The following is a 26,312-nucleotide window of genomic DNA, read 5'->3' as shown; positions in this document are numbered from 1 at the left end:
AAGGCCGACCACGACAAACTCAAGGACAGGGTGAAATCCGTGGAGTCCACGGTTAAGGACTTAGCCCCGGCCCAGGCAACGGTGAAGGCCCAGATGGCCGACGTGATGGACCGTCTGAAGGTGCTGGAAAGAAGGGCCGAGGATGCAGAAAACAGGAACAGGCGCAACAACGTACGCCTAGTGGGCCTGCCGGAGAAAATTGAAGGCGACGACATGGTGGGCTATTTGGATAACTGGCTGCGGACGGAGGTGGCACCAGAAGGTCTGTCCCCCTTCTTCTCCCTGGAGCGGGCACATAGAGTTCCGGCGCGTCCGCCAGCCTTGGGCCTTCCTCCTCGCCCGGTGGTGTTCAAGTTGCTCCATTACCGGGACAGAGACTGGCTTCTGCAGAGGGCGAGAGAGGCAGGGCCCTTTCAAGTGGAAAACAACAGAGTCACCATGTTCCCGGACTACACGTTTGAGACTCAGCGACTCCGGGCAAACTTCCTGTCCCTCAAGCGGGAGCTCCGCCAGGAAGGCATCAAGTACTCCCTGTTGTTTCCTGCCAAGCTAAGAGTGGTGGTGGATGAGAAGTCTTTATTCTTCACGACTTCAGCGGACGCATGGGACTGGTGGGACACTTATAAGGCAGGAACGGACGGTGCTAAGGCCAGGGAGGAAGAGGCTAAGGTGGAAAAGCCGATCAGGCAGTCCCAACGGATCAGAAGGAACCGCAAGAGGACCGGGAAACCATCGATGTCGCAGACGGAGGCGGAGAGGCAGGCGGCCCTACAGGCGGTGGTGGACTTATCTAGAGCCGCCAGGACTCAGTCTGGGAAGGGTACGGATTCGGAGGCCCCGGGCACGGGCTCAGAGACAGGACAATCGGAATTTGGTGGAGCCCGGGGCCCTATTGTGACGCCGCAGACCTCGGGAGAGATACTGGAGGCGTGCTGAACTGGTTTGGCGGAATGGACTCGCTGGTTGGACACCGGGGCGATGGACCCGCAGCAGTGGAGAGATGTTGATTGAGGTTTTGGGGAGCTGTAATGTGGGGATTGTGGGGTGGAGCGCGCGGGGCTGATTTGTTGGAGGTCTTATAGCATTGAGCCGCGCCTTACTGGCCCCTAAGGTCATCGCAGTGGGGACTGCGAATATTACCACCTTTCCTTGAGGGGTGGTCGGGAGTGTTGGTTTGGATGGGGGTACTTCCAGTTGCGGGGGGCCTGTCCTGGGGGGGTGGGAGTTGCGAGCAGTTGGGGTTGCTCAGGGGGTTGTAGTTGTTGGAGGGGTTTGGCTTCCTGTTTGGAGAGGGTGGGGGGGGGGCCCGTGGTCGCGGGACTTATACGAACACTGTTCTTTGCTGTCTGGTCCGGTTGTGTAGGGGGGAATGGCTAGTACTGGAGCGTTGAAATGTGTGACCTGGAATGTGCGGGGTATGCAGTCCATGACGCGCAGACATAAGGTTCAGGCGTACCTCAAGCGTAGGGGGGTTCACATAGCGTTTTTGCAGGAGACGCACCTAAATAAGCAGGAAGGGGCGGCTCTACAAAGGCGCTGGAGGGGGCAGTTATTCTATACGACATTTTCGGCATTTGCGAGGGGGACATTGATTTGGATACGGGCGGGGGTCCCCTTCCAGGTCTCGAAGTCGTCGATAGACCCAGAGGGCAGGTATGTGGCGGTGGAGGGAAGGCTGAGAGGCAGGATGATTTCTCTCTGTAATGTGTATGCTCCTAACGTAGATCTGCCCGCTTTCTTGTCTAACATCTCGGGCAAATTGGCGGGTTATTTGGCAGGGCCGGTCCTCTTGGGGGGGGACTTCAACTCAGTTGAGGATGTGCTACTAGATAGGTCCCATCCCCCGCTGCGCGCGTCCCCAGCACATAGGATCACCAAGCGTAGATTAGAATGGCAGGAGAGCTGGGCCCTCACGGATGCATGGAGGGCGTTGCACCCCACCACTAGGGACTACTCCTTTCACTCGCACTTGCATGATTTACATGTGAGGCTGGATGCGTTTCTTTGTTCGGAATGTGTGCTCCCCGCGGTGGGAGGGGCGGAATACTTGGCCAGGACGATATCGGACCACAACCCCTTGTTGGTGTCTCTGGAATGGATGGTGACTGTTAACTGCGTGCCAACATGGCGCCTGCAACCTGACACCCTGGACGACTTGTTGTTCAGGGAGGCCTTGAGTGAACGTATTGAGAGGTATTTTGAGGAGAACAGTGGCTCGGCCTCCACGAGGGCGGTTGAATGGGATGCTTTCAAGGTGGTGGTGCGGGGACACTGTATTGGGCACACGGCAGGGGCGCGGAAGACTCTGTTGGATGACTTAGACAAGGCTGAGACACGGCTGAGGGATCTTGAGAAGAGGCGCCCGAATCACCCTGAACTGCAGGAGGGGCTTAGCGGGGCGCGGGAGGGGCTGGCGGTGGAGCTGGAGCGGCTGCGTAGCTTCGACCACAAGGCGTACGTGACGAGGGCGCATGCGGAAGGTGATAAGGCGGGGGCGATGTTGGCTTGGCTTGCTAACCCTATCCGGGGGGGAGGGCCGATCATGAGGATCCAGGAGCCAGGGGAGGAGCCTTGCCACTCCCAACCCGGGATCCTGAACAAGTTCCGAGCTTATTATGAAGGGCTCTATCTGAGTGGTGACACGGGAGGGACGGAGGAGCTTGAGGAGTTCTTGGACGGGCTAGAGTTGCCGCAAGTGGAGGACTCGGAGGCAGAAGAGTTAGGGCGGCCCATCTCCCTCGGAGAAATAGGTTGTGCTGTAAAACAGATGGCTAGAAACAAGACCCCGGGCCTTGACGGTCTACCGATCGAATTTTATGGCAAATACCTAGAACATCTTGCTCCGCGGCTGCGCGAGGTATACAATGAGGCGCAGGAGAAGGGCCGACTCCCGGGCTCTATGTGCGAGGCCCTTATGATCCCACTTTTGAAGCCGGGCAGAGAGGGTGCGGCGCTGTCCTCGTATCGTCCGTTGTCTATGTTGACGACGGACTACAAGATCCTCAGTAAAATTCTGGCCAACAGATTACTAGTGCACATGACGGGCCTGGTTCATGGTGACCAGTGCGGTTTCATACCGACACGCAATACCACTCATAACATCCGTAGACTCACGAGACTGATGGGTGCGGATTGGCCGGACACCGTCTCCCCATTTGTCCTGTCTATCGACATTGAGAAGGCATTTGACAGCCTCGAATGGGGATACCTGTATGAGGTGATGCGTCGCTTTGGGTTGGGAGACGGATATATACAGTGGACCAAGGTCCTCTATACTGAGGCGGTAGCAAGGGTCCGGGTGGGTGCACTGATCTCAAGACAATACCCGATTAGGCGTGGCACTAGACAGGGTTGTTCCCTATCCCCGCTACTGTTTGCGTTGGCAATGGAACCCTTCGCTGCGGTAGCCAGACTGGGCCGCCACTACGCAGGTTTGTCTTTTAGGGGGAGGCCACACCTCATCTCCCTATATGCGGATGACTTGTTGATGTTTTTGGCCGATGCCGGCGCCGAACTTCAGGGGGCGCGGAGGCTACTGGAGCAGTTCGGTAGGTTATCGGGCCTGAGGGTCAACTGGCCCAAATCCTGTCTGTTTCCCCTGAGGCCGGGAGAGCCGTGCCCACTCACTGCTCAGGAACTCCGGTGGGAGCCGCGCTGCCTACATTATCTAGGGGTTTATGTTTACCACGCCCCGTCCGACCTGCTGGATGGCAACATAATTCGCTGTATTAACGCCCTGCGTGGATCTATGGACTTCTGGGCGACTCTACCGCTCTCCCTGGCTGGTAGAATTTCCCTGCTTAAAATGATAGCCCTGCCCAGGCTTTTGTATTATTTTAGGACACTGCCGGTATGGATCCCGAGTCCGGTTTTCAAACGCCTGAGGTCACTGATTATAGCGTTCCTGTGGGGCACGGGTAGGAGACGCATAGCGCTCGACACGTTGTTACGCCCCAAAGATGAGGGAGGTATGGCAGTGCCGGACTTCGAAGGATATTACCTCGCCGCGCAGCTGCAGACTTTTACTCAGGAGGTGGCAAGAGTATATAGAGGTCCTGAAGACGCGAGAGCCGAAGGCACCCCGCGACACGTTCTGGCTTATATTACGCTGCACCAGAAACTCCGAGTGGGAGACCTGACGGTCGAGGAACAGACTTTCCGGCTATGTTGGGACCGGGCCCGTAAGCGGGCGGGTGTCCGCCTTATGTATGCCCCCGAAATACCGCTGGGAATGGTCACTGCCCTCCCACATGGAGGTGATTGGTCACGCTTGCTAGGGTGGGAGGAGGCGGGAGTGCACGTGCTGGGTGACCTCTACGAAGATGGGGTGTTGCTGCCGTTTCGGGACCTGCAGGAGAGATTTGACCTACCGAGGGGTGACTACCTGCTGCACGCGGCAGTCACGGGCGCCATGCGAGCCCACTGGGGGGAAGGGCTGCAGGAACCAGGCACCTCGATGGCTTGCCAGTACGCCATGATGGCGGCGGGAACCTTTAAGGCCGTCACGTGCCTGTACTCGAGGATGCAGCGGGAGGCCCTGCAACCTTTGGCAGCCCTGAAGGCCAAGTGGGAGCTGGACCTCCAGGTGGAGATACCAGACACGACCTGGGGCCAACTGCTGAGGAGGGCGCGGAAGAGCTCGAGGAATGCAAGGTTCCAATTGATCCACTTTTATGTTATCCACAGGGCATACCTCACGCCCGGGAAAATCCAACAGTACTTTGGGGCGACCGACGCTGCTTGCCCCAGATGTAATACAGCGGGGGCGGATCTATGTCATATGCTGTGGGACTGCCCCACTTTAGGCGACTATTGGCAGGAAGTTGGGCGGGCCCTTAACGGCGCGACGGACAGGGATATCCAGTATACTAAGGCAGTTGGCATCCTTCACTGGTTCCCACACACACCTGGAAATACGATGTCAAGTAAATTTATAGATTTAGGGCTTATCTTGGCCAAGCGGGAGATCACACGAAATTGGAAGTCCAGAGTGGGGCCCACGTATAAAAGATGGTATGGGGAGTGTCTGAGATGGGCCACGTGTGATAGTACCCTACGGTACCAGATGGCTTGGAGGTCGAATGACGAGAAAGCACTGGAGAGGGCGACTGCATGGGAGGTGATGGTGCAGGCGCTCAGGGATGTGGACGATGAGGGGCAGGAAGGCGAGAGCGAACTAGCTGGAGCAGACCCTAACACTATACAGGAGAACACACCTTAGCGATTGTTTGCTTCCTCCTACAACACACCGGGCGCTACTACATGGTTACTCAAGCGCGGCGCGACCACGGGGGAGGGCGGGTAGGAAGCTGGATTGGAGGGATGTTGGGGTACCGAAATTGGGGGAGGGGGAGGGGCGTAAATCACAAAAGCATTCCAGGGTTATGTGCAAAATGAAGCGGTCAGACAATGTAAGCAGTACGAGACCAGAACGGAAATGAAGCCACCCGCGTCAAGAGCGGGATGATCCCCCCGGATGAAGATCGAATGTCTTCAAATGCATCGGTTCATGTCATGCTATTTTTGTTGAATATCTTGTCTGTACATTTATATTGGTGATGCAATAAAAATGATGTTAAAAAAAAAAAAAATGGAGTGCATCATCCACAGACGCATATGAAACATTGGAATCATCAGGAGAAATATAGTCATTGACAGATTGACCTTCTGGCCATGATAAATGATGAATTAATCTGTACTCTCCAACCGACTTCTTGGGCACCACCCCCAAAGGTGACACTATCAAGTTAGACAATGGACAATGTGGAAACGGTCCTGCTATCCTACCAGCGTGCAACTCATTCAACAACTTCTTCCGAACAATATGAGGGAGCTCCCTGGCCGATTTCAGATTGTCCGACCAACGCAAAGAACGAGGCCCTTGATAACCAATTCTAAAACCTTCCAAAAAACCCCAAAATAGTTTCGATGCTGCCTCAAAATCCGGGTAAAGCTCCAACCATGGCAACAAGGCTTGCAACCTAATGGGTGTAGGAGCCCTTTGGCATAATTGCTGGAAAAGCCCCCCCACCCCCTCGCTGGAAATTTCCTGTCCCACCAACGGGTTGTTGGGCAAGGCATTGAGTAACTGCGTGTTTTCCACCACATTGGGAGCACTCGTGTTTAAACCTACAGAGCTGTCTAAGGCAAGATCCTCTGTTAAAATTCCAGCAGGCACCCAAGGGAGGCAATTGTCCCCTACCAACCATACCCGCCCCTGCGTGGGCGGGACGCTGTAGAAAGGGCCGATATGCAATAGGCAAACCACTTGCGGTGTGGAGGGTAGCATTAGGCTGTGCAACTGACATCCACTGTAGCCAAAGTTCCTGATCCACCTCCCCCCATGGCTTATCGTGAAACAAACCCACCCGCGCCCTAAACTCCTCATCGTAATTCAGCCATGCATACCCTCCAAACTGCAAATAAGCTTTGCGTATGGTATCCATATATTTAAATAAGGACACCGCCCTGTCTTGATATTTTTCACAGTATACACTAGCATAAATTAAAAATGCAGCAGTCCAGTTTTCTATAGAGCGAGGAACCCGTGGCCTACGAGCAATCTCACACTCCTCCTCCTTGGAACCCTCTTTAGCTTGAATGTCCCTATGCAACAGTTTAAACACATCCACAAATTCGTGCCGCCAAATACGCTGTCTAGTCATGTCGGAAAGGTGTATACCAAGCGGCATGGCCAAACCCATATAAGGCAGCTTCTTCTGTCCAGTACTAGAACCAGACACATTAGATGAGACAGCTGTGCTGTCCCGAGAAGGCGTTGTGAGAGAATCCCTCCCACCCGAAATTTCGCAAGGAACCTCTGAAACCGACTCCCTCCTGGCATTGCTTGAATTGACAGTACCCGCTCGACTCCTTCGCTCCCCCTCCCCCCCCACCTGCTGACCCACCGCTGACTCAGACCAAGCCGCCCACCAACAAGGCTCACCTGAAGGTAATTGGGCCGCCCGCTTGGAGAAATCCGGAAGGTCGTCTTGTCGCTGAAAACCCGGATTCCGCTCAAGAACCGCAGATGAGTCCGCTCTTGACTTCTGTAACAGACTAGAACAATTATTGGAAACCCCGCCCTTTGTTGGGCGTCCCCGAACCTGCAACATAGAAGCATCATCACTGTCCAAGACATTTCCCACCACCATATCGTCAGCAGCATAGTGTAATCCTTCATTGTGATAATCCTGTGTCACATTCAACTGCACAATGTCTTTGCTGGTACCCGGTCTCGCTCCATCCCCAATTCCCCCATCATATGATTCCCAATTGGACACAGGTAACAGTTCGGTCAACCTGGCCGTTGCTCCAAAATCCGCACCTGATTCGCCTGGACAAGATAAATCTGCAGAAGCAAGCACCTGTACTGAGCGCAAACAACCCGATGTGCCAGGTGCCGCCGTGGCTCGGGAACGCTGAAGCAACCTCCGCCCGCTCGTGGCAGAAGCCGTGGACTTACCAGAAAAACCCGCCGGAACTTGACCACGTATGCCCGCCCCCTGCTGCATAGGGGCAGAGTGCTCCACCCATACCCACTGACCTCTCTGCGGCCCCAGAGGCGATTCAAATGAGACCTGCGGACGAGAAAAAAGATGTGCCAGAGCTAGGAAATACAGGCGCTACATCTGCTGACACCTGCCACTGTTCCTCGGGGTCCGGAACCACAGCAACCCCAGCAGTATTCCTTGAAGGCTGGGGCCTGGGCGAAATATGAACCCTGTCAGAGTCATTTAAGTCACACAAAACATATTGCCGCCTCTGCGAGCTCCGAACCACTCTGCCAACTCTCTGGGTACCTCTCTGGGAGCAAGAAAAAGCTGTGGAAAACTCCAAAACCTGGCCGTCATCGTAATCCTCCGCATCAACATCCCCCACAGTAGGCTGGTGACTGCCTGCAAAGTCTAACAACTCCAACTCATCCTCATCCTCGCTATTGATGTCATAGTCCACAAGGGGGGCAGACAAGATTGCTGCAGGAACCGGGGGGGCCAAATCCACAGGGGGGGGGACACCCCTAGACAAATCTTGCGGCCGCAGGGCACCAGCGCCCACACGCGGCAGGCTGTGGAGACAGGGCACACCAACCATGTGAGGGGCAAAAGGGGTGCAAAAAGCTCCACCGCCAGACAAGGTATCATGTGCCCCCACACTGTCCCGTGCAGCCCCCTTTCCCTTAGACTGCCTCAAAGGCCTGCTCACCCGGGAAGGTGTAGCCCCCCCCAGCCGCCTCCTAGCAGCTGCAGATAAAGCTGGACAGCTCTTGGACACCAGCCTGCCAGCTGGGCTTCTCCTTGCTGCCCTTCCCCTGCGCCCACTGGACTTGCCTGAATGGGGTGGAACTGAGTAGCTGGCCTGGCGTCCCCGGAGAGCTCTACATGCTGCCACCGCATCCAGGACACCGCCCGACGCCGTCCTCTTCGGCCTCTGTGCTCCTGGAAGAACTGCCACCGTCACCTCAGGACCTTGAGCAACCGGCCGTTCCTCACGTTCACCTTCCGCCGACATTCCGCCGAAAAACGGCAAAATCACCGCTTGTGTGTCGCAAACGTTACTTTTATAGTAACAAAAACCCTGCAGAATTCGTGCCGGCACACGAAAAACAAGCTGCGCAACTTTCCCCTCAGCGCCGCTCTCCTCAGCCTGCGCGCGCCTCCGTAATTGCCCCCGCCCGCGATCCAAACCCTACCCACAATCCCCTGCGCGTGGGTTGTTCCATCCGCGCGAACAATCCCAGGGGGACACCGGCTGACACCGGGATCCCCCCGGGCCCCATTGGAGAGTCAAGCACCTGTTACGTTTCCTTGAAAACGTTGCTGAATGTTTTGCCATAATAACTAACAATCCACCGTAATCCTGTATTCATGCCTTCAATGAAAACAGCACAGGACAGACACGAACACGCGTTAAAGTTTAGGACTGTTTAAGTAGATATTAAGTAGTATGGAGGCCTTTTAGATATGATAGATTTTGACTTTATGATACCTGTTCATTTTAGGAAAATGGAAGATTGATGTGGAAGAACAGGGGTGAATTAAGTTCCAAGCCATGTTGCATTCTATGCTCAATTCAGTGGCGGCTGGCAGGGAACTGGGGTTGCGGGGTGGGTGGATGGGGGTTGATAAAAAAAGCAAGAAAAAAAAACACACTTACCATTTCCGTGGCCGCTGTCTCTCCGTTGTTTCTTTTCTTCCTGGCAAGTCTCGAACCAGGAAGCACCTGGGCTCCCCTAAGTAAATCACAACACAGCAAATCACAACACAGCAGTGCAGCGTTGTAATTGCCTCCCCATAGGAAAGCACAACGCTGCAATGTAGTGTTGTGATTAGTCTGAGCTCAGTGGTTCAGCTCTCAGAAGGAGACAGGGGGCCTGGGCATGCTCCCGACCAGGCTGTGTAATGCAGGCTGTTGGGGATCATGCTAAGTGCGCATGACGGTTCGGCCAGGCCAAGACGGCTGGCCAAACTGTCATACGCACTTTGAGAGTGTGCACTCACCACTCCTCCTAGGCTCCTTTCCCAGCCCTGCTCTAACTCAGCCCTGTAGCAAAGAAAAATAAAATGATAATAACGAGGTTATTATCATTTTATTTTTCTGCTCTGAGAGCAGTGGGGTGACATTTTTCCGCCTTAGCGGAGCGCTGCCTCTTGGCTTAATTTTTGCTTGTGTGTCTTGGACACCTACACTACATTTTGGGGTTCAAGGCTTACTACAGCCTTTGCCTTAGAGCAAGAGAGATAGAAAGACAGATAAGGGGGAAAGAAGAATGAATAGAAAAGTGGAAAAGCAGTTACAAAGAGAGAATGAAGCAATGAAAAAGTCTCTGTAAATCTGAAATAAAGACAGCAAGTGAAGGGTGGTTGACATAAGAGGCATGACGGGGAATCAAGGCTAGGCATTATCGGTATTTGGTAACCCACGCCGGCTACTGAGGAAATTTTTATACCTCTACTCTTTTTTCTTTAAATTTGAGTAGTAGTCATATTGAGTGGTGTGGTTGAGGATGGGTGGTGCTCTCCAGGGATATATTCTATGGAGTATTAGTGTTCTTGATTTATTGGAGGTGGGAAGAGCAGAGAGATGACATTATCTCAAGTAAGTGAATGGTTTTATTTGTGTTTTAATTTTTCGGCTTCTCAGCATAGGGGTTCTGAGAGGAGTTCTGCCCATTCCTTTTTCTTTGTTCTATTGTGTTTTTATGCATTCTTCTGAACATCTCATGCTACCTTGATTCCCAGAACCTCGTACATTATTCACTTAACTTCTGTTTGAAATGGCTGCAAACTTTCCATGTCTGCTTGAAATCATGTGTGTCAGTGGCGTTACAATAGCCTGCGCGGTGCGGGTGGGGCACCAAGCTCCAGGGGTCCCTGGCCTTTAAGATCCTGACTGGGTCCAGAGTATGGGGGTGCCTGTCCATATACTTTGCGGGGGGGCCTCAAGTTTCGTTACGCCACTGATGTGGGACGCTGTCACTCTTGACTCTTTTTCAGTACACAGCATGTGGCTTTCGAAGACTTCTACTTATGCTTGTAACCCAGGGGTCTCTGATCCCCTCATGCATAGTGCTGTTGCCTAAAAAGCCTCAATTGTGTGCATGTGACACAAGGCCCTCTGCAGCTATGGACCTCACAAGCCTCTTCAATGTGTATGTCCATCCTGAGAAAGCAAACAGTTACTGTGCTAGATTGGCGAGTTTGTAAATAAGTTGGATCACCTTCCCATATGGCACCTGGTCTATAACTGTTGATGCAACAGTGTTCACTCAGCTCCTTTGGCTGCCCACACACTTGTGGACAAGGCCGTATGCCCCGCCATAGGTGGGTGGCATATTCTACCACAATCTTGCGGCATAATATAGCCCGACCTACACATGTATTGAGGTCATATCCACTCCTGAAATATCATCACAGAGGAGCTAGGGATAGTAAACCTAGCCTATGGATATTTCAAGAGTCGATATTATGGTCAGAATTTGACTGTAGATAAAAAAATTCATAGAACGATATTGTGGTATACAATCAGGGGTGTGACAAGTGTGTGTACGTTAGACACCGACTCCTGAAAAACGAATGCCGCGGTCAAGCCGGCATTAAACTGAGCCCCACAACGGATCGAACATGGAACTATGCAGAAGGGAGGAAGCTGTGACGGTGACTGCAGTGATACAGGTGATAACATACTGTTAGAACTGGCTATTTCTGGTAGGCTAAGGCTGACGCCAAAGCCAGGCAGAAACCACCATTCTAGTCAGGCAAGGGATTCACACGCCAAGATAACCCCTGCTCACCCCCTGGTAGCTTGGCACGAGCAGTAAGGCTAAACTCGGCGGCAATGTGTAAAGCATTTGCGCCAGCACACAACAGCAACAACATACTAGGCACACCACAAAAGGAACTCCACACAAGGTTATTATAAAATAACTTTTGTATTGTAAAAACACATCAGATAGTATCACACAAAATACATGGTGCCAACTGGCACGGGCAATATTCACAAGGGATTATTTACAGGAGACAGGGCCACGTGGGCCACTGTCAGAATCAGAAATAGCACTTCTAGAATAAAGAATAATAAAGAATACAAATCATAGTAGCACAAATTAGCAACTATGGCACACAACCAGTAACCACTGGTACAGGAACCAGGACCTCACTAGGACCACCTGTACTAAAAGAACAACCACCTAAGAATAAAATACATTTAGGGGTATAAACAAGAACATGATGCATGAAACACATTCAGAGGAGTAGTAAAGGAAAAACACATGATGCCTAAAAACATTCAGAGGTGTACGGACAAGGGAAACACATGATGCATAAACCTACACATTCAGCGGTGTTCAGAACAAAGCACATGATGCAATAAAATACATTCAGAGGTGCAGCCCAAGAAGACACATGACGCCTAAAACATTCAGAGGTGCAGCGCAGGGAAAGAAAGACACATGATGCCTAAAAACATTCAGAGGTGCCAGAACAATACAATAGCGCAAAAATCACATACCAGCCCCCATCTAATAAAGGGACTAAAGAGCCCTGTGTCCAGAATGTCAGGGCGCGCTGCCATGCAGCACCAGTCAGGGGTGCGCCACTGGCGCAAAACCTAAACGGTGCAGGTGTCCACTACTTGCTGGGCACCTGGGAACATCACAAGACCTAAACGGTGCAGCTGCCCACTAATTGCTGGGCAGCTGGGAATCCAAACTGCGACAGGGTCCTCACTGACCCTTAGGCGCAAACTGCGCCAACTGTTGGAGCCACACAGGCTCTTACCTAACGCAACCGTTGGAGCCACACAGGCTCTAAAAACACCAGTGTCCCCCAAGCCTCACTGGGCTTTAAACATCATGGGGCAGGGAGCCTCTCAGGACAATGGCACCCTGAGCCTCGCTGGGCTCGTGAAACAATAATATGAGCAGGGAGCCTCGGGGCTCTACACAAAGAAATGCCCCCTCTGAGCCTCCGTGGCTCTACACAAAGAAATGCCCCCTCTGAGCCTATCTCAGGGCTCTACAACGGTGGGGCAACCCACTGCCAACCGGGGCCACCCTGCTTGCACCAACAGCATCCGGGGCCTCGCGCTGCACTTAACACCCGCCCGGAGCTTCCCCCAGCAGCCCCTTACTTACCGGGCTGCTTCTCCATTGGCGGGGCTCCTCCGGGCAGGCAGCAGGACACCTTCTGCGTTCGCGGTGGGGGCAGGCACCGGCCATGTGCCTCGCGCCCCCTCCGCTCTTCTCCTAGAGACTGCCGGCGGTTCTCCTCATTCACACGGGCGGCCAGAACGTCCTTTCACCAGCGCGGGGCTCCCCTCTCCTCACAGGAGCCTCGCAAGGACGTCGCCGCACTGCCTCTTCCCCCGGGCCCCCTCCTGGGACCCGGGGCTTCACCGCACCGGCAGGACTCTTCCCTCACATGGGAGCCCTGCTGCCGCCGCCATCTTCACTCTTCCCCCCCTTCCCGGGGCTCCCTCGGCACATGGGAGCAACGCAGCAGGCCACGCTTCCTCTTTCCTTTCCCGGGCCGGCAGCCAATCACAGCGCGGCCCAGGAATGACATCACGGGGCTGTCCTGCAGTTCCGCCCCCGCCCTGCCTGACTTCCTGGTCACGGGCCGGGCGGCGATTTTCAGCTGTCCCGGGCTGCGGCGGTGATGCGGTGGGACACACGAGGGGTGGGCTCTCTCAGTAAATTAAATAGAAAGCGAGGTAGGCACGCGCTATGCTCCGCGATCTCGGGCAAATGCCGGGTGGGCACCGGCTTCAACAAATAAAGCGCTCCCCAAGCGCTAAAGGAAATTTAAAGCGCTCCATGCGCTAAAATAGCAAATCAAGCGCTTCCAAGCGCTACAACAGAAAATAAAGCGCTCCTAGCGCTAAAGGCTGAGATAAAGCGCCACCAGGCGCTAGGGGTGAGAGCAAAGCACTCCCAGCGCTAGGGACCAGTAAAGGTCCACAAGTCCAGCAAAGTCCTTCAGGTGTCCAGGGGCTGGGCAGGGCCCAGGGATTCCCCTGGGCCCAAGCAGCAGCACGCCCCTGGCAGGATTCAAGTAAAAAACAAGAACAAATTGGAAGGGGACACAGCCCCTTCTTATACAGAGAAAAGTCTTTGAAGTCTTTGTGCAGGCAGTGTGAGAACCAGCTAGAACTGTTTTTTAGGGAACTCTCTTCAGTGTCAGGGCCAGAGGTGACAGTCGCCCAGCGGGAGGTGGAGCCAGCATTGTGGTCAGGCAGGTACAGCCCTAGTCACTCCCAGGTGCCATCTCCTCCCACTTCCCTGGCAGCAGATGCAGCCTTTCATCCACGGGCTGACTCAGACAACCTCCTGGGGCTCCCCAGCCCCTGTCATCCTCAAACCAGACAGTCAATCCACAAGCAGACCCAGGCACTCCTGGACCAGGCTCACCAGCCAATCACACGCCGGACACAAATTACACAAATATGCCAACTTCTAAAAGTGGCACTCCTAGACTGGACACAGTCATGCCGCATATATCATTACGCAGCATTCAATCTCACGAGTTCGCACCAACCAAACTCGACCCTGCACTCCCCCCACATCAGGAACTACCATGGGCATACATATTCCCCATTCATTCCTAGGGGAGGGCAGGTCGCTCACCACACATACACAGAGAGCTCAAGCACTTTACACTGTACCACAGTGAAAAAGTGCGCAGAGGCCTAAAATCACCAACACCAGGTCACAGAAACAGGCTAGGAAAAAGCAAAAAGTCTCGGGGTGAACCTGCCTAAAGGGCCGGGTCCAACACATACATTTCGATTATTTCCCTATAATCCATAAACAAAAACAGACACATTTGTTAGAACATAGGGTGAGATGCATGAACCTATTTTATGGCTGCAAACACTCCGAAAGAAAGTTTGCGACTTCTAAAAAGTTGATTTGATTTCTATGTAGCAATCCCACTGTAGGAGTTGACAGACTCTTACCAACTCCAGTTTTACTGACTCCTAAAATGGGATTGTGATTAAATACCAATTTGGTATTTAAAGAGGCATGTTTTGGGTATCCCTTCCAAATACTAAAGCTGTACCATATGTAACAATGGTTTGCAACCATGTTCCTGGTTGCAAACATTGAATAACTTCTTATCCCTATGTCGGAGAAGTAAGTCTTTCACAACAGGAAAGGAGTCCCCTTTGAGCCCTTTTGTGGGAAAAGTTTCTGGGGGAGTAGGCAGTGGTCCCGTGAATACAGCCAGCTCTCAGAGAAACTTTTAATAAAAAAAACATGTTTTTATTTAGTAAGTAGCCCTGTTTCGTTTAAGTTTCTTTATTTAAATATAGTCACAGCCATGGTGGTCTACTGACCTTTGCAAGCCACCATCATTGTGACTGTATCCGATCAGACTGAGTTTCAGTTTGCAACCTACCTAATGAATAAAAAATTGCTAGATTTGATTACTATTTACTCGGATTTGAAATTTTATTAACCAAAGTAAAATAGAATGGTTCAATAAATTCTATACTGGTCCCAAAACCAGTATAGAACCAGTTTTCAGGACCAATCAACTGATATGTCTGGCCCCTGTGGTTTCTGTAGACTTGCCGGGCAGCTCTCAGACTTATCTTGTTATGACTTTGACATTTTGGGGTAGAGACCAGCAGTGGAAACTATTGGAGTGGTGTACAAATGGTTTTATGGTAAGAAGCCCCACTGAATTTTTGTCGTTTTTTTTTTTTACCAGTACTATGAGTTCTCAAGGGCGCGGAAAGTAAAATAAGACTATTCCTTGTGCTTTAATCTTCCGCAGTAAAGATAAAGGTAGGACTTCCTCACAACCCAATAAATCGAACATTTTGGCATGGGTCTTTCTAACAGTGCCCTCAATTAGAAAATGTATTTACCAGTCCCCTCCTAGACCACCTGAATTCTTTCATAGACTTACCCAGTTATTTAAATTTCTTCAGCACAATTACTCGCTGAAAGTGTGTGCCGCTTGTTCATTATGATCACTGCCTACTTATTTATGCCTTACCTCAGAGACAAAGTCACTCTCACCTCCTTGAATGCCTAAATGGTCCCCCTTCCTCTTCAAAACACTCCTCTGGACTTGCCCAGAAAGGAGATAAGAAAATATCCGCCTAACCTCTCCAAAAATGTGGCTAAAAGCACAAACATCGCTTACTCAAATCTAGACCTGAAACATTAATCTCAGACGTGTACCTCTGTGCAAAAAAGGGTATTGTATCTAAAGAACTCATCTTCTACACCAGAAAACGGGCATGCTGGCAGGATGTCCTATATTCGATGCTTCTAATAAAGGACACTAGGAAAACCCCACATGGTCTCAAATTAACAACTTCACCCTCACCTTTCCTCAAAGCTAATGCCACCACCACTTTCTACAATAATGGGATCATTCTAATCCATGCCTCTAATGTCAATCTAGCTAAGAAGGACTATATTTTGACTACCCTCAAGAAAGTGGAGACCACTAAATCCTTTGATCCCTATCTACACCCTCCTAATTCACTAGACTAATCCAGCTCACCTCCCACTACTTCCGGGAGTACTCCTAGTTCTCATAATTCCACTCACTCCACAGCAGATTGTGTGTGTTTCAGTCCCCTATAGTAGTTTCTCAATCCAATCAACCATCGACTCATATGGATTGCAGGCTTAATGTATCACTCATCTCGCCGATCACATGCCAGATTCACAGCGTTTCCCAAATCGGGATGCCCCTTCGCGCCTTACTGCCTCTTCTCTCTTTGGATGCTCTTCCCTACAGGGCCCCACTGCCTATGCCTTCTTTGCTGGAAGTGCAAACGCAACAGTTGATGGACAGAATGCAGAACAATGTCATACATTCACCCCTGTACAGAGATCTGGGCCTAAATCCATTGTTTGTTTGCTCACCATGCCATTCCAGTTTGAACCCATCCATATGCAAATCAGTCTTGACCCTGTGCCTCATGGGAACAGTCCAGCCCGAACTGCCAAGCCAGGTCCACTCTGGACTGGAAAAAAGCATCCTAGGACCGATTTCGGGGTTTCACCCCTCTTCAACTAGAATAGCTTGATTCCAAAGGCATGGAGAGCACGCGACTCACGTCTGAGCATACTTGTCCCACTCGGGGTGACAAATAAAAAAACAAAAGTTGATGGACAGAATGCAGAACAATGTCATACACTCACACCAGTACAGAGATCTGGGCCTAAAACCATCGTTTTTTTGCTCACATGCCATTCCAGTTTGAACCCAGCCATATGCAAATCAGTCTTGACCCTGTGCCTCATGGGGACAGTCCAGCCCGAACTGCCAAGCCAGGTCTTCCCTGGACTGGAAACAAGTATCCTAGGACCGGTTCCGTGTTTCACCCCTCTTCAGCCAGGATAGCTTGATTCCAGTGGCATGGAGAGCACGGGACTCACCTCTGAGCATACCCATCCCTCTCTGGGTGACAAATGCAAAAACAACAGTTGATGGACAGAATGCAGAACAATGTCATACAATCACCCCAGTACAGAGATGTCTGAACTGGGGTGGTGGAGTGAGTTAACCCCTTCACTGAAGCGGCTATTCCGCCGCAGTGCTAAGGGGGCGGGGTGGAAGAGCGGCGGACGCATGCTGGTGACGGAACCGCTCCGTCACCAGCGTCGGTTGCGCTGTGCTTATGACGGGGCGGTTCCATCATGGCCCCGCCCGCTCAATAGAACGCTCAGCACAGGCGTGGAATTCGCGCCGCGCATGAGCGGCGGGCGGGCCATGACGGAACCGCTCCGTCATCAGCACAGCGCCACCGCAGCTGATGACGGAGCGGCTCCGTCATCAGCATACAAGGGGTTAAAGAATGATGATGGATTAAACCCAGATCAGTTGACTGGGGGTGAGTGTTTGATTTGCTCCAACGCTCCGTCCATCATCCCCTTTGGTACCGCTTTGTTCGCCCTAAGTTGGCAGGGTATGCCCAGCCGTGGGTCCCGTGCTCACTTTGCCACTGGATTCAAGCTAACCTGGCTGATGACGGCTGATTAGCCAGAAACCGGTCCCAGGATGCTTGTTTCCGGTCCAGGGAAGACATGGCTTGGCAGTTCGGGCTGGACTGTTCCCATGAGGCACAGGGTCAGACTGATTTGCATATGGCAATGTCTGAACTAGGGTGGTGGAGTGAGCTAAAGAATGATGATGGATTAAACCCAGATCAGTTGACTGGCATTGAGTGCTTGATTTGCTCCAACGCTCCGTCTATCATCCCCTTTGGTACCGCTTTGTTCGCCCTAAGTTGGCAGGGTATGCCCAGACGCGGGTCCCGTGCTCACTTTGCCACTGGATTCAAGCTAGCCTGGCTGATGACGGCTGATTAGCCAGAAACCGGTCCCAGGATGCTTGTTTCCGGTCCAGGGAAGACATGGCTTGGCAGTTCCGACTGGACTGTTCCCATAAGGCACAGAGTCAGACTGATTTGCATATGGCCATGTCTGAACTGGGGTGGTGGAGTGAGCTAAAGAATGATGATGGATTAAGCCCAGATCAGTTGACTGGGGGTGAGTGTTTGATTTGCTCAAGCGCTCCGTCCATTATCCCCTTTGGTAATCTTTGCTGGAAGAGCACAAAAGACAGCCCTCTATGGTCTCTTCTCATCCCAACACACTCAACCTCCCTTTGACCTCCTCCATTACACAACACAACTGGCCCGCCACCCTCCTTCCTTCCCCAGCCACTCCTTCCAAGCGAACAGGGACTCTGCAAGATTTTAAGGACGCACTCCCTCCCCCGGACCATTGCATGTCCGCCTCAGATCATCTATACAGACATCCCTCGAGGCCCCTTCTCTCCGCCGGATCTCTCCCCTCAGCTTCTATCCTTGAACCAACACTCGGACCTGGTTGCGCGTCTGGACGAGTTATATCTCAAATTGCACCTTCTCTCACATGACCTCCATGAACTGAAAGCCCTCTCACTTAACCATCTACCCCTGCTCAGTTCTCCCATTTCCTTAGGAAAGATACCCATAGACCCCGCTAGCCCAATCACTGGCCTTGACCAGCACTCCATGCACCCTATCTCTGTACCCTTACCCTTCCCTAATGCCACTTCCCACCCAAGAAGAATGAAGGTCGATCTTGCGACCAGTGATATCAAGGATCTACTCCTTTCTTACTCTATCGCTCTAGACACCGATAAGACTCCTATGGCCCAAATGCAAGCCATTCACGCCAACCCGCACTGGGAGCCTACTAACAACCTCAGAGTCTTAAATAGTGACAACCTCAGGCAAGTGAACATCATTCAGACTCATACTTCCCACATGCCTGTATGGCTGAAATGTGCACTACTCAACTGCAGATCAGCCAGTAAACATGCCTCTGATATCTTTGACCTCATCCAAAACAATGAGCTAGATATCATCATCCTCACGGAAACACGACTAAATCCCCTTTCCACCCCTATCCTAGACCTCTTAGTTCCTCCTAGTCATGCCATAATCCGTCTTGACAGATCTAAGAAGCAGGGCGGTGGACTAGCTTGTATACACTGGAATACACTTTCGGTTTCCCACACAGAGACCTCCACCGCATCCTCAGTTGAATACCTTTGCCTCAACATCTCAAGTATCAGCTCCCGGTTTGCAAACTTCATACTTTCTCCCACCCCCAAGGAGATAACCTCCTCTTCATTGAACAACTAATGGAAATCATCTCTTTTAATGACGACCCCTCAGTGTCCAAATCTTCCTCTGTGATTTCAACCTTCACTGTGCTAACCTTAAGGACCAATCAGTAATCTGCCTAAAATCATTCTTATCAGATCTGGAGCTTACCCAATTCAGTGACCCGCCAACTCATAACAAAGGAGAAATTCTGGACCTCATCATATCAAAAGGAAATACCATCACATTGGATGACATTACCCCTTGTGATTGGTCCGACCATTACAGCATCTTCTTTTTTAATAACAGGCAGGTGCCCCGGAAGAGGGATCAACCTAAACAAATTAAACAATGGAAAAGAGACCTCAGGAATATTAATATGGAAGCTCTAGCAACTGAGTGTAAACATACCTTGGCTTCCCAAGATGACATGACTGATGTGCTTGAACTCACTGACTTCAATAATTCCACTATTCCATGTATCTTGGATTTTATAGCACCTCTACAACAAAAAATGCCTCCTCCTACATCTCCAAATCCTGGGACAATGACAATCTAAACTCTGAATGCCCCAACTTAAGGACAGCTGAGTGTTCCTGGAGATCCAAACCTTCCTCGGATCATCTAAAAGTCCCTAGATCGGTAAGGAGTGCCTATAATAAAAAAATCAAGAGTGCTAAGGCTGATTACTTCAGATCCCAACTTATTCAAGCCGCAAATCATCCCAAGAAACTTTTTGAAATTCTCAAACAACAATCAGCGAAAGCACCCAACCGCCTTGACTCAGGAGACGACTCTCCTTCATGTAACGAACTGGCTGCTTTCTTTATGGAGAAAGCTAAACTTCTCAGTATTGACCTTGAATCTCACAAGGCCTTACTTCCATCATGCGAGATTGCGGCTCCCCCTGCTCTATCTGAGAGGCTCGAGCCACTTAGAATTAGCACCAAGAACAGGGCCACCTGGTGTACTTTCACTCCCCTCAGTGAAAAAAACATCTATGAAACCCTTGTCAGTATCAACGCATCTAATCACTTCAGCGACCCGTTGCAACCGACTGTCTTCAAAGAAATCAAGGATGCCTGCATCCCCCTTTGGACAAAGATTGTCAATGCTTCATTATCACAAGGCACGATCCCCGAATGTCTAAAAGCAGCTCAGGTATCACCCACAGTAGCGGCTCCTGGAGGGAGTGCTGTGGGGCGGCGGGGCGGGGGAGGGGCAGGGTGGGGGGTAGTAAACTCCAGCATACGGCCGATCGGAGTTAGGTAAAGAAAGAAATAAATAAAACAAATTAAATTGCGCGCGCTGCAACGCATTTGACGTTGCAGCACACGCAATTCAATTTATTGTATTTATTTATTTCTTTACCTATCTCCGATCTGCCGTATGCCGGAGTTTACTACCCCCCACCCTGCCCCTCCCCCGCCTCACCACCCGCAGCACTCCCTCCAGGAGCCGCTACTATTACCCATTCTTAAAAAAACAAATGCCGACAGAACTGATCTCAAAAACATTCGCCCCCTCTCCAACACCCCCTCTCTGGCTAAACTTCTAGAAACATGTGTGCAATCGCAACTTTGCACTCACATAGAGAATTTACAACTCCTGGGTCAACATCAATCTGGTTTTCGGAGTCGGCACAGCACTGAATCGGCGCTTACTCACATTATGGATGACATTTTTAAAATGCTAGACCAATACGAATCCTGCCTCTTAACCCTCCTTGACCTTTCTTCTGTGTTTGACACTGTTAATCACGACAACCTCTTGCCCATTCTGGAACACAGAATAGGCCTATCCAGTCTTGTATTGCAATGGTTTTCTTCCTTCCCTCACAATAGATCCCAAAGAGTCAAGGTGTATTAATCCCTATCCCAGCCCTCTACAGTCTCCATGGGGTTCCCACAAGGGTCTGCCCTATCTCCCATACTCTTTAATATTTTCTTGGAACTGTTGGCGAATGCACTAAACTCCATAAACATTCTTTTTCATATGTATGCTGATGATACGCAACTTTACCTGAAAATCACCTTCTGTGAACACTTCACCTCACTCAACTCTACCCTGACAAATACCTAAAACAGGCTAACTGAGAACCACCTCCTGCTCAACACCACCAAAACAGAGTTCCTTCTCATATCTCTTCCTAATCACACCCCCAAGATAGACCTCTGGATGTATCCCCTCACTGCCTTCAACTGCTCTCCTCACATCATTGATTCAGCTAAATTTCTCGGTGTCACCCTGGACACGCACTTGAACATGAAGAATCATATTAGTAAGATGTGCAAGGGTGCTAACCACCAGATGAGGATTCTTAGAAATCACAAACCAATCCTTCCACAAGATGACTTCAAGCAGGTGGTTCAAGTGCTTGTCCTACCGAGGCTAGATTATGGCAGTGCTACGATCTGAGGCCTCCCCAAAAATAACTTGGCCCCACTTAGGGATTCCTTGAATGCCGCTGCCAGATTGATTACAGCTACAAAAAGAAATGCTCACATATCCCCAGCCCTAAGATCTCTAAATTGATTTCCCTACGAAGCAAGAATACATCTAAAGATCGCCTGTTTGACACACAAAGTCCTCCATTTCAAACCCCCCGGCTACCTGGCTCAAATGCTAGAACTATCTGGAGAGGGGTAGACCATCAAGAAGTGCAAATTCTCTCCTCTTGAAACCTCAGATGATTTGCAAAAAGAGTACGAGGCACAGAGCTTTCTCTGGTTCAGTCCCGAAGATCTCCCACCGAACGTCCGCAGAATCTCCTTCACAGCTGCCTTCAAACATGAAGTAAAAACAATCCTAATGAACAAGTTCTTGCGTTAAATGGTCATGGCTCGTCTGTTTTCTCAATGCCCCTCTGTTTACGTTCTTTATTGGTCTACTTACTGTGAAGCTCTGGGTTGTCTGATATACCCTATTAGGTAATGTTTGTTCTCCTCATGGAACACTATGGTATTAGCTAAATATGATATTCTTTGTTACCCCCTTTGCCATTTTCCCTTTACCAATTCCTTCCCTTCCAAATTGTGAAGCGCTCTGATACCCTTTGGGGTCATGTTCGCGCTATACAAAACTTTATAAATAAATATGTGGATGGATGCATCCCAGGTCATGGTTTTGTTGAAAGAGTGCTCAGCGCTGTTCATGGTGGCAAACAAGGTGGGCCAACCATTGTCACTAGAGATCTATCCTTAACCGGATGTAGTGTGTCAGTATGTAGTACAGGGTGGCACATAGCTGAGAGTAAAGCTTATGGGGCCTGCTGTGCAGCTCTTGGTGCTGCTTTGTCTTCTGTGTCCTCATGATTCACAGTGGTGCCCTGTCTCTCTTGTGCCATGTGTCACTGTCCTCTAATAGAAGATGCCAGCTCATTGGATGTGTGCATGGTTTCCTGCTGTGTCATCATCCCAGCTAGCAGCTGCTCTATGTGCTGTGGTACAGCATCCTTGGGGAGGGCAGTTGGCACTGCTGTGCTGTATGAAGTCTAAGAGGTGCTTGCTCTACAGATGTTCTTTGTGTATGGGGAAGCTTGCACTGATGACTTTTGCACCTGTTCTAGATGTGAAAAGGAAGGTTGCACTGTTGATTTATTTTATGGTACAAACTTTTGTATATGAAAGGGAAGCTTTCACTACTAATGCTCAGGTAGAATCTGTGGGTGACGGAAGCTTGTACTGATGATGCACATGTGGAATCTGTTATGTATGAGGGAAGCTTGCACTGATCATGCACATGTGGAATCTGTTGTGTCTGAGGGAAGCTTGTACTGATGATGCGCATGTTGAATCGGTTGTGGATGAGGAAAGCTTGCACTGATGATGCACATGTGGACTCTGTTGTGTCTGAGGGAAGCTTGCACTGATGATGCACATGTGGAATCTGTTGTGGGTGAGCGAAGCTTGCACTGATGATGCACATGTGGAATCTGTTGTGGGTGAGGGAAGCTTGCACTGATGATGCGCATGTTGAATCGGTTGTGGATGAGGAAAGCTTGCACTGATGAGGCCCATGTTGAATCTGTTGTGTGTGAGGGAAGCTTGCACTGATGATGCACATGTTGAATCTGTTGTGTGTGAGGGAAGCTTACACTGATGATGCACATGTGGAATCTGTTGTGTCTGAGGGAGGAGTGCACTGATGATGCCATGTGGAAACTGTTGTGGCTGAGGGAAGCTTGTACTGATGATGCACATGTGGAATCTGTTGTGTGTGGGGGAAGCTTGCACTGATGATGCACATGTGGAATCTGTTGTGTCTGTTGGAAGCTTGCACTGATGATGCACATGTGGAATCTGTTGTGTCTGAGGGAAGCTTGCACTGATGATGCACATGTGGAATCTGTTGTGTGGGAGGGAAGCTTGCACTGATGATGCACATGTGCAATCTGTTGTGGGTGAGGGATGCTTGCACTGATGATCACATGTGGAATCTGTTGTGTGTGTGGGAAGCTTGCACTGATGATGCATGCACATGTTGAATCTTTTGTGTGTGAGGGAAGCTTGAACTGATGATGCACATGTGGAATCTTTTGTGGGTGAGGGAAGCTTGCACTGATGATGCACATGCAAAATCTGTTGTGTGTGAGGGATGCTTGCACTGATGATGCACATGTGGAATCTGTTGTGTATGAGGGAAGCTTGCACTGATAATGCCATGCGGAATCTGTTGTGGGTGAGGGAAGCTTGCACTGATGATGCAGACGTGGAATCTGTTGTGTGTGAGGAAAGCTTGCACTGATGATGCACATGTGGAATCTGTTGTGGGTGAGGAAAGCTTGCACTGATGGTGGCCATGTGGAATCTGTTGTGTATGAGGGAGGCTTGCACTGATAATGCCATGCGGAATCTGTTGTGGGCGAGGGAAGCTTGCACTGATGGTGGCCTTGTGGAATCTGTTGTGTATGAGGGAAGCTTGCACTGATAATGCCATGCGGAATCTGTTGTGGGTGAGGGAAGCTTGCACTGATGATGCACATGTGGAATCTGTTGTGTGTGAGGGAAGCTTGCACTGATGATGCACATGTGGAATCTGTTGTGTATGAGGGAAGCTTGCACTGATAATGCCATGTGGAATCTGTTGTGGGTGAGGGAAGCTTGCACTGAGGATGCACATGTGGAATCTGTTGTGTGTGAGGGAAGCTTGCACTGATGGTGGCCATGTGGAATCTGTTGTGTATGTTGGAAGCTTGCACTGATGATGCCCATGTTGAATCTGTTGTGTGTGTGGGAAGCTTGCACTGATGATGCACATGTGGAATCTGTTGTGTGTGATGGAAGCTTGCACTGATGATGCCCATGTTGAATCTGTTGTGGGTGAGGGAAGCTTGCACTGATGGTAGCCATGTGGAATCTGTTGTGGGTGAGGGAAGCTTGCACTGATGATGTACACGTGGAATCGGTTGTGGGTGAGGGAAGTTTGCACTGATTATTCACACATGGAATCTTTTGTGGGTGAGGGAAGCTTGACTGATGATGCACATGTGGAATCTGCTTTGTGTGAGGGAAGCTTGCACTGATGATGCACATGTGGAATCTTTTGTGGGTGAGGGACGCTTCCTCTGATGATGCAAATGTGGAATTTGTTGTGTGTGAGGGAAGCTTGTACTGATGATGCACATGTGGAATCTGTTGTGTCTGAGGGAAGCTTGCACTGATGATGCACATGTGGAATCTGTTGTGTGTGAGGGAAGCTTGCACTGATGATGCACATGTGGAATCTGTTGCGTGTGAGGGAAACTTGCACTGATGATGCACATGTGGAATCTGTTGTGGGTGAGGGACGCTTGCACTGATGATGCACATGTTGAATCTGTTGTGTGAGGGAAGCTTGCACTGATGGTGGCCATGTTGAATCTGTTGTGTCTGACGGAAGCTTGCACTGATGATGCACATATGGGATCTGTTGTGTGTGAGGGAAGCTTGTACTGATGATGCACATGTGGAATATGTTGTGTCTGAGGGAAGCTTGCACTGATGATGCACATATGGAATCTGTTGTGTGTGAAGGAAGCTTGCACTGATGATGCACATGTGGAATCTGTTGCGTGTGAGGGAAGCGTGCACTGATGATGCACATGTGGAATCTTTTGTGGGGGAGGGAAGCTTGCACTGATGGTGGCCATGTGGAATCTGTTGTATCTGAGGGAAGCTTGCACTGATGGTGGCCATGTTGAATCTGTTGTGTGTGGGGGGTGCTTGCACTGATGGTGGCCATGTGGAATCTGTTGTGTGCGAGGGAAGCTTGCACTGATGGTAGCTATGTGGAATCTGTTGTGTGTGAGGGAAGCTTGTACTGATAATGCCCATGTGGAATCTGTTGTGTGTGTGGGAAGCTTGCACTGATGATGCACATGTGGAATCTGTTGTGTCTGAGGGAAGCTTGCACTGATGATGCACATTTGATATCTGTTGTGGGTGAGGGAAGCTTGCACTGATGATGCACATGTGGAATCTTTTATTGGGTGAGGGAAGCTTGCACTGATGGTGGCCATGTGGAATCTGTTGTTTCTGAGGGAAGCTTGCACTGATGGTGGCCATGTGGAATCTGTTGTGTCTGAGGGAAGCTTGCACTGATGATGCACATGTGGAATCTGTTGTGTGTGAGGGAAGATTGCACTGATGATGCACATGTGGAATCTGTTGTGGGTGAGGGAAGCCTGTACTGATGATGCACATGTGGAATATGTTGTGTCCGCGGGAAGCTTGCACTGATGATGCCATGTGGAATCTGTTGTGTGTGAGGGATGCTTGCACTGATGGTGGCTATGTGGGATCTGTTGCGTCTGGGTGAAGCTTGCACTGATGATGCACATGTGGAATCTGTTGTGTGTGAGGGAAACTTGCACTGATAATGCTATGTGGAATCTGTTGTGGGTGAGGGAAGCTTGCACTGATGATGCACATGTGGAATCTGTTGTGTGTGAGGGAAGCTTGCACTGATAATGCCATGTGGAATCGGTTGTGGGTGAGGGAAGCTTGCATTGATGATGCTCATGTTGAATCTGTTGTGTGTTAGGGAAGCTTGCACTGATAATGCCATGTGGAATCTGTTGTGTGCGAGGGATGCTTGCACTGATGATGCACGTGTGGAATCTGTTGTGTGTGAGGAAAGCTTGCTCTGATGATGCCCATGTTGAATCTGTTGTGGGTGAGGGAAGCTTGCACTGATGATGCACATGT

At 50.6% G+C, this 26,312-nt stretch overlaps 1 protein-coding gene across 1 annotated transcript in view; it reads left to right on the top strand.

The window, feature by feature from the left end:
• LOC147677724 (perilipin-1-like) overlaps window positions 1-26,312 on the top strand; it is a 562,211-nt gene that overhangs the window by 136,944 nt on the left and 398,955 nt on the right. The window lies entirely within an intron of this gene.

The sequence above is a fragment of the Lissotriton vulgaris genome, chromosome 12, assembly GCF_964263255.1.
Source record: "Lissotriton vulgaris chromosome 12, aLisVul1.2, whole genome shotgun sequence".
Taxonomy (NCBI): Eukaryota; Metazoa; Chordata; class Amphibia; order Caudata; family Salamandridae; genus Lissotriton; species Lissotriton vulgaris.
Note: the sequence above shows the minus strand (reverse complement) of the source record. Positions and strands in the feature narration are given on the sequence as shown.